Genomic DNA, 14,338 nt, shown 5'->3' on the forward strand with positions numbered 1-14,338 from the left:
TGAGGGAGATGAAAACGAGCCCCGCATACAGCTGCCCAGGTACTCGGGGCTGGGGATGCGGCAGAAGCGGTGGGGAGTGGGGGGGTTCCCCAAGAGGGCAGAGGAAATAACCAAGGCCACGGCCAACGGCTGGCAGGGGAGAGGGCGGCCCCGGGCCTCCGCGGAAACAGGAGGAGGAGAGTGAGGGGCGGGGGAGAGGATGGGTGGAGTCCCTCCTGCTCTCCTTTTCTCCTGGGTTGGGGGGGAGGGGAGAGAGAAAAAGAGAGACAGACAGGAGAGGCAGAGAGAAAAAGAGGGAAAGAGAGAGGAAAAAAAGAGGGAGAAAGAGAGGGAGAAAGTGAAAGAGGGAGAGGGGGGAGGAGAAAGAGAGGGAGAGAGAAAAGAGAGAAGGAGAAAGAGAAGAAGAGAGAGGGTGAGAGAAAAGAGTGAAAAAAGAGGAAAAGAGAAAGACAGAAAAAGATTAAGAGAGGGAGAAAGAAAAGAGAGAAAGAGAAAGAGATAAAGAGAAAGAGACGGGGAGAGAGAAGAGAGAAAAAGATTAAGAAAGGGAGAAAGAAAGGAGAGAAAGAGAAAGAGCCGGAGAGAGAGAAGAGAGAAAGAGGAGGGGGAAGAGAAAAAAGAGAAAAGGAGAAAGGGAGAAAGAGAGAGGGAAAGAAAGAGGAAAAGAGAGAAAGAAAGAGAGGAGAGAGGAAAAAGAAAGAGAGGAAAAGAGAGAAAGAGACGGGGAGAGAGAAAAGAGAGAGAAAGAGGGGGGGGAGAAAAGAGAGAGGGAGAGAAGAAAGAGAGGGAGAGAAGAAAGAGAAAGGAGAGAGGAAAAGAGAAAGGAAGAGAAAAAGAGAAAGAGAGAGGGAGAGAAGGAAAGAGAAAAAGAGAGAGGTAGAAAGAGAGAGTTTGAGGGTGGGGGTGTGGGGGTGTGTGTGTCCGTGTGTCCCCGTGTCCCCGCGCCTCTGATGTGAGGAAGTGGCGGGGCTGCAGTGGCTTTGGGGAAGTCAATCGCGGAGGGCGGGGGCGCCTGCGCACTGCGGGCTCCCCCCCTTCTCTCCCCCACCCTCCCTCCCCCTCCCTCCCTGCCTCCCTCCCTCCCTCCCTCCCCAGCTTCCCCCTTCCCCCTCCCCCCCACCCCAGCCTCGCTCCTCCGCTCCCCGGGAGGCGATTCTGGAGATAAAACAATAATAATAACACTAATAATAATCTCAAAAGGAGGCGACGACGAGCAAAACCAAACGGATGTGCTTCACCACTGGCCGGGACGGCTGCCCCCCCCTCCCCGAGCGATTTGGATGCACAAATTGTGAGTCCTCCTGCCCCCCACCCCCCTTCTCCCATCCCCAACCTTTTGCATCGGTGCCTGCGCTGGAAATGTGGTTGTGATCGGGGGGGGGGGGTGGCAGGGGGAGGGGGAGCGCCTGGCATTGCCCCTCTGCCCCTCCGCCCGCTCCCCTCCTGGGGTGGGGGTCACCCCGACATCTGCAGGCACAGGGCAGATGGGGATTTCCTCGAGAAGAACTGTGACCTGGGACTCCCCTCCTCCCCGGCAGCCCCAAGCCCCAAAATTCAGATGGGCGGGAGGGGGGTGGGGGACTGCCAACCGGGCACCGGCTACCCACCTCCACCACCCCACCCCAACTCCCAGGGCTCCGGGCATCACCCTGCTTCTAATCTGCCATCCGATTTATTCCCCTCCCTCCCCATCTGGAGGCTGGGGGTGTGTGGGGTTTTTTTGGGGGGGGGGTCTCCCCTCCCTTATTCACGTGTTGTCTCCGGACCCCTCTCGCCCAGGACTGGCCGGCCCATGCCCCCCTCGTGGATCTGGCGGAGAGGCTTTGCTACATTTTCTCCGCTTCCCCTTTTTGATTCTCCCCCCACCCGGCAGACTCTCTGCCTTGATTGTCCAGAGTGACTCCTCCGGGGTCCGGGACTGAACATTTTATTTTATTTTATTTTTTCAAGGAGGGGGTGAGGTGCGCGGCCGGGAGGACCCAGGTTCCCGGCCGGCCTGGCCCGATCCGGCCGTGCCCCCTTCCCCGCCCCAAGCCTGGCATGGATGGGCACTAAAGAAACCCCATGTGCGGAGGCTCTGCGCTGGGAGCGGGGGTGGGGCGCCGGTGGAAAGGGAGCTGGGAGACGGGGAGGAAAAGCGGTATATTGGGGGGGGCGGGGGAGCAACATTAAATGCAAAGACCTGGCGGCAGAAAACCCCGGAGCTAGAGAGGAAGGAAACAGGCAGGGAGTGTGGGCTAGTGCCCTCCTTCCCCCCTGCCTTTACAGATCTATAAATTCTATTGCATAGCTACAAATTTCTATATGTATCATAAATTATTTATATTAATATCTGCCCCGCCCACCCACCCCCAGTCTGTAAGCTCATCGTGGGCAGGGACCGTGTCTACTACTAATAATAACTAGGGCGTTTGTTAAGCGCTTACTATGTGCCAGACCCTGTACCAAGCAGTGGAGTAGATGCGACCGAATTGGGTCGGACACAGGATCCCACTTGGGGCTCGCAGTTTCAATCCCCGTTTTACAGATGGGGTTACTGAGGGACCGGAAAGTGAAGACTGTGAGCCCGTTGTTGGGTAGGGATTGCCTCTATCTGTTGCCGAATTGTATTTTCCGAGCGCGTAGTACAGCGCTCTGCACCCAGCGAGCGCTCAAGAAATACGATTGAATGAATAAAGTGACTTGCCCAAGGTCACACAGCAGACGAGTGGCGGAGGTGGGATTAGAACTCATGACCTTCTGACTCCCAGGCCTGTGCTCTATCCACTCTGCCATGCTGCTTCTCTTACCCCCATTGTAATGTACTCTCCCAAGCACTCGGTACAGTGTTCTGCATACAGTAAGCACTTAATAAATTCTGTCGATTGATTGAGTGCCCGCCCGGAGTAGATTCCCCCCAACTCGCCCCCACCCGGCCCCCAGAAGCAGAATGAGAAGTGAGTAGAGCCCAGCCCTGCTGGAGGAAGAGACAGCCTTATTTGGGGTGTGAAGGGAAATGGGAGGGAGGAGCGGGGTCTGAGTCTCTCTCTTCCAGGAAGCATGCTGAGACTTGGAGCCTGGGGGACAGGGGAGAAAGAAGGGGGTACACCTGGGTCTCCTCTCTCCGCCACCATGTCCCCCCAGTTCCCTAGCCCCCCACTATTTAATTGGCTTGTCCCTTCCCTGTGACTTGGTTGACCTATTTTAAGCAGAGTCTCTACAGGGGCCATAATTTCTCCAGTGAAGCTGTCTACACAGCCAAGTATGAGTTGATCCATTCACAAAGTGAAAGTCCATGTGCTGGCTTGGGGGAGACTGCCTAGATGGTTGTAGGCTGAGGGAGTGTATTCACTTCCAGGTGACTCGGGCCTCAGGGCTGTTGAGTTGTTGAGATCCCGTTAGTCTCAGATTCCCCTCCCTCGGAGCTGGAGACAGGGCAGGAATAATAATAATAATAGTATTTGTTAAGTATTTACTGTGTCCCAAGCAATGTTCTAAGCACTGGGGTAAATATGAGGTAATCAGGTTGTCCCATGTGGGACTCACAGTCTTAATCCCCATTTTACAGATGAGGTGACTGAGGTAGAGAGAAGGGAAGTGACTTGCCTAAGGTCACACAGCAGACAAGTGGCAGAGCCGGGATTAGAGCCCACGTCCTCTGACTCCCAACCCCGTGTTTTTGCCACTAGGCTATTCTGCTAATAAGTTTTCTGGGGTGCCTGGGACTCCACCCACATTTCTAAAGCCTTGTCAAAAAAGTGGGCACTGGACTAGCAGAGAGTGATTTCTGTCCATTCTCCTGACTCCGATTTAGACGGTCACTTCCTGGTGGGACAGGGACTGTATCCAGCTGATTTTCTTGGAGTTATCCCAGCGCTTAGCACAGTGCTTGACACATCATAAGCACTTGATACCATCACTTTTTTATCCATATTATTAACTCCTGTTCTTAAAGTCTTCCCAGGAAAGGAGATTACTCTATCTTCTTCAGACACCTGTTTCCACATCTCGATCCTTTCATTCTACCCTACGCTTTACCCAAGTCCCTGCTGTTTTAGTTCAAGCATATTTTGCATCCAGGAGTGGTCTGGGGACACTTTATAAGCTTGCCACACAGCCACTAAATTACTTGCCACAGGAGAATAACCAATTAGGATGGAATATAGAGTGTTTCCACTGCCAGAAGGGTGAGCTGGTCAACCTTATTTTCAAGAATGCAGTAAAACTTGGGAACTGGTCAAAACAAAACCACTATCATGCCTGTATTTGATGGGCAGTGGGGTGGGATGGGAGGTGGCTGGGAGGGTCCCAACCCCTGCTACCTCCACCTTAAAATTTAGCACTTTCTCTAGCTCTGGCTAAAAATAACAATAACAATTGTGGCATTTCTTAAGTGCTTACAATATGCCAAGCCCTATACTCCGCACTGGGGTAGATACAAACTAATCAGTTTGGACACAGTCCATGGTCCACATGGGGCTCCCAGTCTTATTCCCCATTTTACAGATGAGGTAACTGAGGCACAGAGAAGTGAAGTGACTTGCCCAACACAGCAGACAAGTGGCGAGGGCAGGATTAGAACGCAGGTCCTTCCGACTCCCAGGCCCATGCTCTGTCCACTAGGTCACGCTGGATTAGCAAGACAGACACTGCTGAAGTTATTTGTACTGACCAGTTCCACTGCTGCTCTTTCTCCTGTTTTCCGTGCTGCCGCTATTTGTAGAGAACACGATTGTTACTAATAATGTGCCTAATTAGTTAAGGCTCATATGGCCAAGTTCGGGGCAGTCCTGTTTTGGGGAAACTGCTGCTGTGCTTTCATTGGCAGCAGAAGCTAAATGTGCTGGATTGAGAGGGGCCGGTAGCAGTGTGGTTGGAGCTCAAGGTTCGGGCGCAGTTACTAACAATAATCAATTTATATTTGCTAAGTGCTAACTGTGTGCAGAGCACTAGACTAAGCCCTTGGGAGAGTTCAGTATAGTTGGTAGACATGATCTCTGCTGTCGAAGAGCTTGCCGTCTAATGGGGGAGACAGACGCTAACGTGCATTCGAGTGTGGAAGCAGAACAGTGGAAGGGAAAGTGCTGCGGGGCTAGGGAGGGGTGAGTAGCACAGTGGTTAGGGGTTACCGACTCGAGTGCGTAGGTGACATGGAGAGGAGGGCAAATAGGGAGAAGAGCATGAGAGGCCATTTGAAGGGCACATTCAGGTCTTCCACAGCGTGTGTTTTTGCTGCACGTTTTGAATAGAACCCCGCTGGCAAATTAGGGCATGTTCTTCGGACAAAGACGGTCAACCTGGATGGAACACGACCCATTGTCAGGAGAAACATTTGGAGGCCTCCACACGGCACCCGTCAAGGCACACGTACCCTTATGTGAGTCGTCCTTAATGCGGGCTTCAACAGGAACTTAACCCCCTTGTTTTAGGAGAACTGAGTGGCTTCCTGGGCTCACCCGTCCTGGATGGGCCTTCCCCCTCTCCCTAGGGAAACACTCACCCTGAAGAATGGAATTTCTTCAGAGCTCCAAAATCACTGGCGTGAGTGGGTTGGGACTGCTTCAGGGAGTCGGCCCAGGCCAGCCCTGCTGAGCTCTGAAGGGCTTCCTGAATCGAGACCCATTGGTGAAAGAAGCCTTCTTCTGGAATCCAGATGTGGTCACCACCCTGCGCATAGCTCGTAACGGAGTCACTTGTCTGGGCTGGAAATTACCGATCAAAATGTACTGATGGGTACCACTGCTTTGTGCTGCCGAGAGAAGGCTTACGTTTCGGGGCAGGGAGAGATTCCAGTTAGCGGCAGGGATCGATCAAAGGTTCTTACTGAGTGCTTACTGTGTACAGAGGACTGTTCTAAACACTTGGGATAGTACAGCACAATAGACATGGTCCCTGCCCATGAGGAGCTTACAGTTTACAGGGGACCCAGACATTAAAATAAATTACAGAGAGAGGGAAATGGGAGAGTGTAAGGATATGAAAAGCACTGTGGCCTAGAGGATAGAGTATGGGCCTGAGAGTCAGAAGGACCTGGGTTCTAATCCTGACTCACCACTTTGCTGTGTGACCTTGGTTAAGTCACTTAACTGCTCTGTGCCTCAGTTACCACATCTGTAAAATGGGGATTAATACTTTGAGCCCCACGTGGGACAGGGACTGGGTCGAACCTGATTAGCTTTTATCTACCACAGCGCTTAGTACAGTGCCTGGTACGTAGTTAGTGCTTAACAAATGCCATAAAAAATGGTAGGGACATAAATGCTGTGGGGGTGAGAGTGGGATAAATATCAAGTGCTTTAAGGGGTACGGATCCGAGTGCATAGGAAACACAGAGGGGAGGACAGGTAGGGGAATCGAGGACTTAGGGACGACCTCTTGGAGGGGTTGTGATTTTTAGGAGGGCTTTGAAGTGAGGACAGTGGGGTCTGTCATATACATGAAGTGAGAGGAAATAGCGGGCCAGAGGGAGGTTGTGCACAAGGGAAAGCGTTAGGGGCCATGCTCCGCTCCTGAAATCTCCCTCCCTTTGTGGCCGCCCCGGCTCCAGAGACGCCTCTCCTCCGGGTGTCACACACAGCAGCATTTTTCCCTGGGATTGTCACATTCGAAAATCTTTTTTTGGAGCTTGCAGACTCCCAGGAACGTTCCCTTTTTCCTTGTGGGGAGCCAAGTCCTGATCCGGAGGCAGCACGGCTTTTGCCTTTGGGATTTCCATGGAAAAGTTCTCTCGGGAGACCCGTTAGCCCACCTCCCTCCCTCCTTGTCTGTTGGAAACCTGCCAGCACTCTGCCAGGGCCTGGCTGGAGGGGCGGTGTGGGAAGGTTGACTGGTTGAGGTTCTGGATGCCTCTTCTCTCCACCTTGTCGCCAGCTTTGTGTAGAAGGGAAGCACCCTGCTTTTTGAAATCTCTGCGGGTCTGATTTTAACCCTACTTAGGGCCGAGCACTCTATCGGCCTGGGTCCGTGGTGGGGAAAGAGCCCCAGAAATGTTAAGCAAATTCAGAGGTTTTTAAGTGGTGGTCTGCATCCCCTGGAAGCCAAGCAAGCCACATGAAAGTAAAGCCAAAAAGAAAAAATCAGAGCGAGGGGTGGAACCTCCTAGGGTGGAACTACGGATTTTTAGCCTCCCTCCCTGATCTCGGCTGCTCTCTGGGTCTCTGAGGAGCATCCACCTCCCGCTGTCCATCCAGATCATGGAAAGCTTCATTTCAGTGCCTCCCGGGTCTGCGTCGGGGAGATGGATTGATGCTATGGGGTCCCCAGCTCCGGGATTAGCTCCCATCAGCCCGAGATTTCCGCAGGACCGCTGAAAGGCCAAAGTCTCCAAGTGTCATGGGGATCTGGGTGAGTCAGGGGTAGAATCTTCAGTGTTGGTCAGGATTCCCCGGGTAATGAGAGCCACGGAGCCCAGGCTGGAGATGGAGGGATGACAGGCGAGTCCTCCGGTCCAGAGCCAGTCTCTGGCATGCGATGAGGAGGCTCCCGGCGAGAGGAATTGCCACCCACAATTGTCACCGGACTTTGGTTCAGGCCACGTCTTCCCAGACCACCTCACTCATCTCCCCATCGCCCAGAGCCCCAGGCTCGTGTGCAGATGTGGTAGCATCTAGGGGCCCAGTCCTGCCTCCCGTGCCAAGCATTTCTCCACAACAGGAAGCAAGACGGTTTGCCCTTTGAGGTTTGCCTCTATTGCAAATGCCACGTGGCCCAGCCCAGGCGGCTGTAGTCTGGCTGAATGGTGGCGTGCGGGAGCCCGAGTCGCCCGGCTTTGGGGCCAGGCTGCAGCGTGGATGCTTCTGAACTCAGCCTGCCGTCCGGAGGCTGACGGGGCTGGTGGCGGAGGGCCAGGACCAAAGCGCTTCTTGCGGGACGTTGAGCCTTGAGATCCGCTTGCCCGGGATTTGGATTCCGTGTCCAGCATTGTCCGAGAACCTCTTGGCTCAGGTTGGCAGACCGTCCCGGCGTTCCCTGTGGTGGCGGCCGGCGGGAGGGGGCGGGCGATGGGGAGAGGAGATCCCGCGCTGCAGTCCCAGCCCGGTTCTGGGTGCGGTTGCATTTTGGGTAATCCGACTTCCGTGCCGTTGCACTTCTGGGCTGCCTAAAGAGATCCCCAGATGGGGGTCTCTGTATTTTTCCCCTTGCTTCCCAGCAGATCGCCTCCCCGCGGATCACCCTCCCCAGCCCCTCTTTCTATTCTCTATTGGATTTTTGTCTCGGGTTTGTGATCTACGGGCCTGAGTGGACATAATGATTTTCTTGGGTGAGAAGGCGGAGAGATCCTGGAGGGAATATTCGGAAGTCCAGTACTAAACCCCTCATGGCTTTTGAGGAGCCAGAGTCTGGGGATTATATATGACGAACCCCTCACAGGAAGGGGAAGAGGCCCCGATCGCATCAGCAGCTTTCTAACTCGGCCTCCCTACTTGAAACGCCCAGTCTCCTTCCTCTGCCCCGACTTAATTTTTAAAGTGTGTCTGTGATGTGGGGCCAGGCAGACCTCATGCGTGCCCCGTTCAGGGTTGCTCATGGATGGATAGGTCTGGATCGAAAGTGTCCAGGTCAGGCACCGGGGACACCAGGGTCCCAGCACCGACTGCCCCATTAGCACCCGCTGCGATTTTGTGCCGGTCACTTAACCTCTCCGGATCTGCTTTTCCTACTCTTCTGAGGAAAGAAAATAGAGATGTCTCGAGTAAGTTTCCCTGGGACAGAGACCAATGTAATTTTTTTAAATGGGATTTGTTAAGCACTTACTTTGTTCCAGGGACTGTACTAATTGCTGCAGTAGATAAAAGCTAATAATAATAATAATGTTGGTATTTGTTAAGCACTTACTATGTGCCCAGCACTGTTCTAAGAGCTGGGGTAGATACAAGGTAATCAAGTTGTCCCCCATAGGGCTCACAGTCTTCATCTCCATTTTACAGATGAAGTAACTGAGGCACAGAGAAGTGACTTGCCCAAGGTCACACAGCTGACAAGCGGCGGGGCTGGGATTAGAACCCATGACCTCTGACTCCCAAGCCCGGGCTCTTTTCACTAAGCCACGCTGCTTCTCTAATCAGGTTAGACATAGGCCCTGTCCCACATGGGGCTAACAGAATTGATCCCCATTTTACAGGTGAGGTAACTGAGGCAGAGAAATGAAGTGACTTGCCCAAGGTCACACAACAGACAGGTGGTGGAGCTGGGATTAAAATCCAGGTCCTCTGACTCTCAAGCCCGTGCTCTTTCCTCTAGCCGTGTTGCTTCCCGGCTCCTATCAGCTCCTAATTCTCAGCTCTTATCTGCAGAAAGAAATCATTTCCCCAAATGAGAGGGGAGTGAGGAAAAAGGGAGGGGGTCGGGGGGTGAGGAAGAGAGTTGGGTAGGGCAGGGTAGTGCATTGGGTCCTAGAAGGGCAGACTGCTTGGAGGGGAATCTGTCTCTGCCACTGAACGAACCCACTACAAGGGGAAGCTGGAGGGACTATTTTTTCCTGTCAGCACAGACATGAAGCTCATGTGTTCTGCAACTATTTCCTCTCCCTGAAGGTGAGTGTCCTAAAGACGCCCAGTTACGCTGAGTTCAGTTGAAGGGTGTCTGGAATGCACAAGCCAGGGTTTTTGAGTTTGCAGCAAAAATAGAAGCTGGTTTCTCTGGTAGTTCCATGCAGACACGCAGGTGGCAAAGATGTTTTCAAAAGTAACTGTCCAGACCCCAGTGGGGTGTCCAGCACAGGGACAGTGGAGTTGAGAGGTGGGGGGGTAGGGCAACAAGGTATCCAACCCCTGAGACCTGCTCCTCTGGGACCGGCCTAGTTTTTGATTTAACTCTGAGCCTGGATTTCTTTCCCAGTGCATAGTACAGTGCTTTGTTTTTAATAAGCAGTTAATCGATAAATACTCTTATGACTACTATTGTGCCTCAGTTTAGGCAGTCATCTAGGCCTCCCCCTGCCATTAAAGTCACTCTTTGGCTATGCCGTCTAAACCTAAAATGGCCGCTTTGCCGGGGCAGAAAGGGACAGTCTGACTGGAGAATAGCAGGAACCAACTTCTATATACCTGTCAATCTGCGACTTAGCCCCTGCCCCCATCTTGCCCCCCAGCAGCTGCGGGCTCAACTAGCAACCACTTCCCCTCAACCATCTGGACTAACTGAACCCTCTTTGGGGCTAGTATAACCCGGTGGTGGTACATGGCTCTGCTGTTGTTGTGGCCATGGTGAGCCATTTGTTTGTCGGGGGCGGGGGGTGGAGTAAAGCCCAAATAAATGACTCTGGAGCCCCAGAAAGTATTACTGACGCAGTGTAGACTATGCCAGACTACACCCCATCCAGGAAACAGGATGGCCTAGTAGAAGGAGCACGGACCTGGGAATCAGAGGATCCAGGTTCTAATCCCAGTTCTGCCACTTTGCCTGCTGTGTGACCTTGGACAAGTCACTTCTCTGTGCCTCAGTTACCTCATCTATAAAATGGGGATTCAATACCTGTTCTTCCTCCTACTTAGACCGTAAGCCCCATGTGGGACAGGGACTGGGCCCGACCTGATTAACCTGTATCCACCCCAGCTCTTAGAACAATGCTCATCTCATAGTAAGCCCTTAACAAAGCCCATAATCACCGTAATCATCAACATCGCTCCACAGCTTGGATTTTCAGGCAAGGAGAGGCACAGGGTGATGCTATCTCACTTTTTGGCCTGAAAGTCTTAGGGAAAAGTCCCTGTGGTGGTAGGAGGAAGAGGACCATATGTTATCCCCAAAGCAGGGAGATTGGGGGACGTCTTTCTGCAGTGAAGCTTTCTGCTTTTTCTTTGGAGCTTTGGAGGTGAAGGGATAGAGACACTAGATGAAGCAAGTTGTAAGTCAGCTTTGCAGAGAAGTACACAATACCAGCCCGCAGCATTCTTTCCCCTAGCCCAGGGTGTTCACCCAAGGAGAATATTCAGAGGTCAGCATTCTGTACCCCTTGACTGGTGTATAATGGAACTCAACCCGGGAAGCCCCGTGTCTAGTGAAAACACCACGGGCCTAGGAATCTGGGGATCCGGGTTCTAATCCCGGATCTGCCACTTGGACAAGACACTTAACTTCTCTGTACTTAGTTACCTAATTTTATGAACTGGGAAATAATAATACCCATAAAATGGGTATGAAATCCCAGTTCACCCTCCCCTTTAGACTATGAACTCCACGTGGGGCAGTGCCTGTGTCTGACCTGGTGTCCACCGCAGGGCTTAGAAGAGTGTTTTGCACATAATAAGTATTTTACCAAATAACATAATGATTATTATTTTCTCAGTCACCTTTACCCAGCCCCCTTACTCTCTGCCCTTCAGAAGCCTCAAGCCCCCACATTAGCCCCTTATCTTTGCAGAACTCTATTTAAGCTTAGCTGTGGGACCAATCTCTAAGTCCCCGAGCCAGCAGAAAGAGAAAGAGGTCTATATCTCTCACCTGGACAGGCCAGAGGCCTGGAAGTAGGGAGAGTAGGGGGTGAAGGGAAGTTGGGAGCTGTGGGGTATTTTTAATGGGATGTTTCTCAAGTCTGTGGCCAGCTGCCCACGCTCCCTCTGTCATGGGGCGAGGGAAAGGGGAAGCAGCAGGGGAGGTTCCCAGGGCCCATTCTGTGGGTTCGTTCTGGAGCTGGGGCTCAGCCCAGCAGGGAGTGGGGTTCACTCCCAGCTCCATCCACTTCTTCTTGGGTGGTACCCCTTGGAGCAGCGAAGACACTGAACATGTGACATCAGAGGCAAAGGGGGCTTTGTGGTTGTGGTGGTTGGGGGGGGACTTCCCTACTAATCCACTGCAATTTCCAAATTCTGTTTCCTTCTTTGGCAGGGAATGTTTCTAGTCGCTGCCTCCCCAGTGGAGAGAGTATCAATTAAACCAACTTGGGGGCATAGTTTTCAAATCCCAGAAGCCTGCCAAAATTATTTTCAGAAGCAGATGAAAATTAGGAAAGTTATCAAGCTCTCACTATGTGCCCCACATTGGGGAAAGATACATGGCTTCAGATCAGACACAGACGCAGAAGGCTCATGGTCTACCTTATGCCCATTTTAAAAAGGAAACCGTGGCCCTGTGATTTGCCATGCTTGATACATGGTAGGCCAGTGATGGAGCTAGGAATAGAACCCAGGTCTTCTGGCTCCCAGTTCCATGCTCCTTCCATTAGGTCACACTGAGTCCCCCTCACCAATACCCACCTTCTCTCCCTGCTTGTGAACCCAGACTCTGAAACTTGGTGTTCGTGTACAAGAAATGCCCCAGGAATCCCCAATCCTCCAGTCCCAACAGCCAGGGGAAAGAAGACATCAAATGTTTTCCTTTCTTTTAAAAACTCACTGTCCTTTTTCTTTTAAGCCCCCTGCCCTGATTTTTTTTTATATCCCGGGCAAACTTATTTCTAATACTGGATTGTTTTTTATTAAGCAATTCCTACATGCCAAGTGTGGGACTGAGCCCAGGAGTGCAAGGAACTCAGCAGCCTGAATGAGAGTTTCTCAGAGAGCCTGGCTGCAGAAGCAACGTGGCCTAGTGAATAGAGCAAGGGCCTGGGAGTCAGAAGGACCCGAGTTCTAATTCCGGCTCCGTCACTTAAATGCTGTGTGACCTTGGGCAAATCACTTCCCTTCTCTGTGCCTCAGTTACCTCATCTGTAAAACGGGGATTAAGACTGCGAGCCCCATGTGGGACATGGACTGTGTCCAAACTGAATACTCATGTCTACTCCAGCGCTTAGAACAGTGCCCGACACATAATAAATGCTTAATAAAGAACATAAAAGAAATATCTTTCTACAACTCACATGGTTGGAGACTTTGGAGACTGGAAGATTGGTGGTTCCGGCCCCCACACTGAAGGTGGCTTAACTGGGCAGGGCTGAGGGTAAACCTCATAGGATGGGGGATGGGAAGCAGGGTCTTCCGACAGGCGAATTTCCGGGGAGGTTCTCAGGGGCCCAGCCACGTCTGCCAGCCGGTGGGGAGTGTGGTGTGTTAGTCATTGCCCTGCAAAGACCGTCCGACCTCACAAGGAAAACAGCCTATTTCCAAACAGTTGTTTACACCGCTGTCCCTGCAGTATAATTGCTAGTCTTGGGTTTCAAACAAGATCCACGAGGGCATGGAGAGGGCCCTGAGGCGGCCCCGTCCCTCCAGTACAAAACTGGGATCCGGGACTGGGCCTGGGGTGCGTGGACAGCCCATGGTGCCCTTGATTCTGCTAAACCCTTCTTCCAGCTCTCTTCCTCTTCCTTCTCCCCCTTCTCCCTCTTTCTTTCTTCCTCCCCCTTCACTTCCTCCTCCTCCTCTACTTCTTCCTCCTCCCCTTCTCCTCTGCCTCCTCTTCTTCCTCCTCCCCATTCTCTTCCTCCTTTTCTTCTCCCCCCTTCTCCATACCCTCCTCTTCTTCCTCCTCCTACCCTTCTCTACCTCATCTTCTTCCTCTTCCTCCTTTACTTCCTTTCTTCTCCTCTTTCAGGGGACTGGGGCGATGGGGGAGTGGGGGCGGGGAGGAAGGTAGGCAGAATCCCGCTGTGCCGGCAGCCCGGAAGACAGACTTCCTATTAACCAGTCGAAAGGAAGTCTCCTCTGCCTGGCCTGAGTTGGAGGTTGGAGTTGGCAGGGAAGAAGGGAAGGAATCAAGCAGTTGGCAGCGTAGGAGGTCCTGGGTGGGTGTGCCTGTCAAGATGTCACCTGATGTGGAGCCCTGGAGGACTCTACCATCCAGGGCTCTGCCTAACCTTAATAATAATAGTGGTATTTGGTAAGCATTGGAGTAGATGTAAGATAAAGTCCCTACCCTAAATAGGGCTCCCAGTCTAAGTAGGAGGAAGAACAGATATTGAATCCCCATTGACAGATGAGGAAACTGAGGCACAGAGAGGTTCAGAGACTTGCTCAAGGTCACACAGCAGGCAAGTGCTAGGGCCAGGATTCGAATCCAGGTCATATTACTGCCAGGCCCGGGCTCTTCCCACTAGGCCATGCTGACCTGGTACGGTTGGAGCTGGAGGCCACTGGAACTAAAAGAGGAAAGCCCTTAAAATTGGAGTGTTCATTCATTCAATTGTATTTACTGAGCGCTTACTGTGTTTTGAGCACAAGGATGGCCGAGTGGTCAATGATGCTATAGCCTGGGGTTCTCCTTTTCTCCACTGAAAGCTCAGTACTCTTTCTAGAGTTGATCTCACCAACCGTTAAAGCATGTCCCCATTCTACAGATGGAAAAACTGAGGCTCAGGAGGTGAATCGGTGGCAGAGTGGGTAGAAGATTAGGGTCCTGATTTGCCGCCTGGGTTCTGTCCACTAGGTCCTCTCTCTACTTTCGGAGGATAGTTGAGTCTTTCTAGGAATGATGCCCCAGATTA

At 52.3% G+C, this 14,338-nt stretch overlaps 1 protein-coding gene across 3 annotated transcripts in view; it reads left to right on the forward strand.

Moving 5' to 3' along the window:
- The first annotated feature begins 1,121 nt into the window (after nucleotides 1-1,121).
- RGS19 (regulator of G protein signaling 19) overlaps nucleotides 1,122-14,338 on the forward strand; it is a 52,713-nt gene continuing 39,496 nt past the window's right edge. For 2 of the 3 annotated variants that reach the window (XM_029070899.2, XM_039912899.1), the window contains exon 1: nucleotides 1,122-1,291. The gene's annotated coding sequence lies outside the window, so the exon portion shown is untranslated. Of the gene's footprint in view, nucleotides 1,292-7,710; nucleotides 7,924-14,338 lie in introns of those variants that run through there. The other variant, XM_039912897.1, reaches the window with a different exon arrangement.

Source organism: Ornithorhynchus anatinus, chromosome 8 (assembly GCF_004115215.2).
Source record: "Ornithorhynchus anatinus isolate Pmale09 chromosome 8, mOrnAna1.pri.v4, whole genome shotgun sequence".
NCBI classification, from domain to species: domain Eukaryota; kingdom Metazoa; phylum Chordata; class Mammalia; order Monotremata; family Ornithorhynchidae; genus Ornithorhynchus; species Ornithorhynchus anatinus.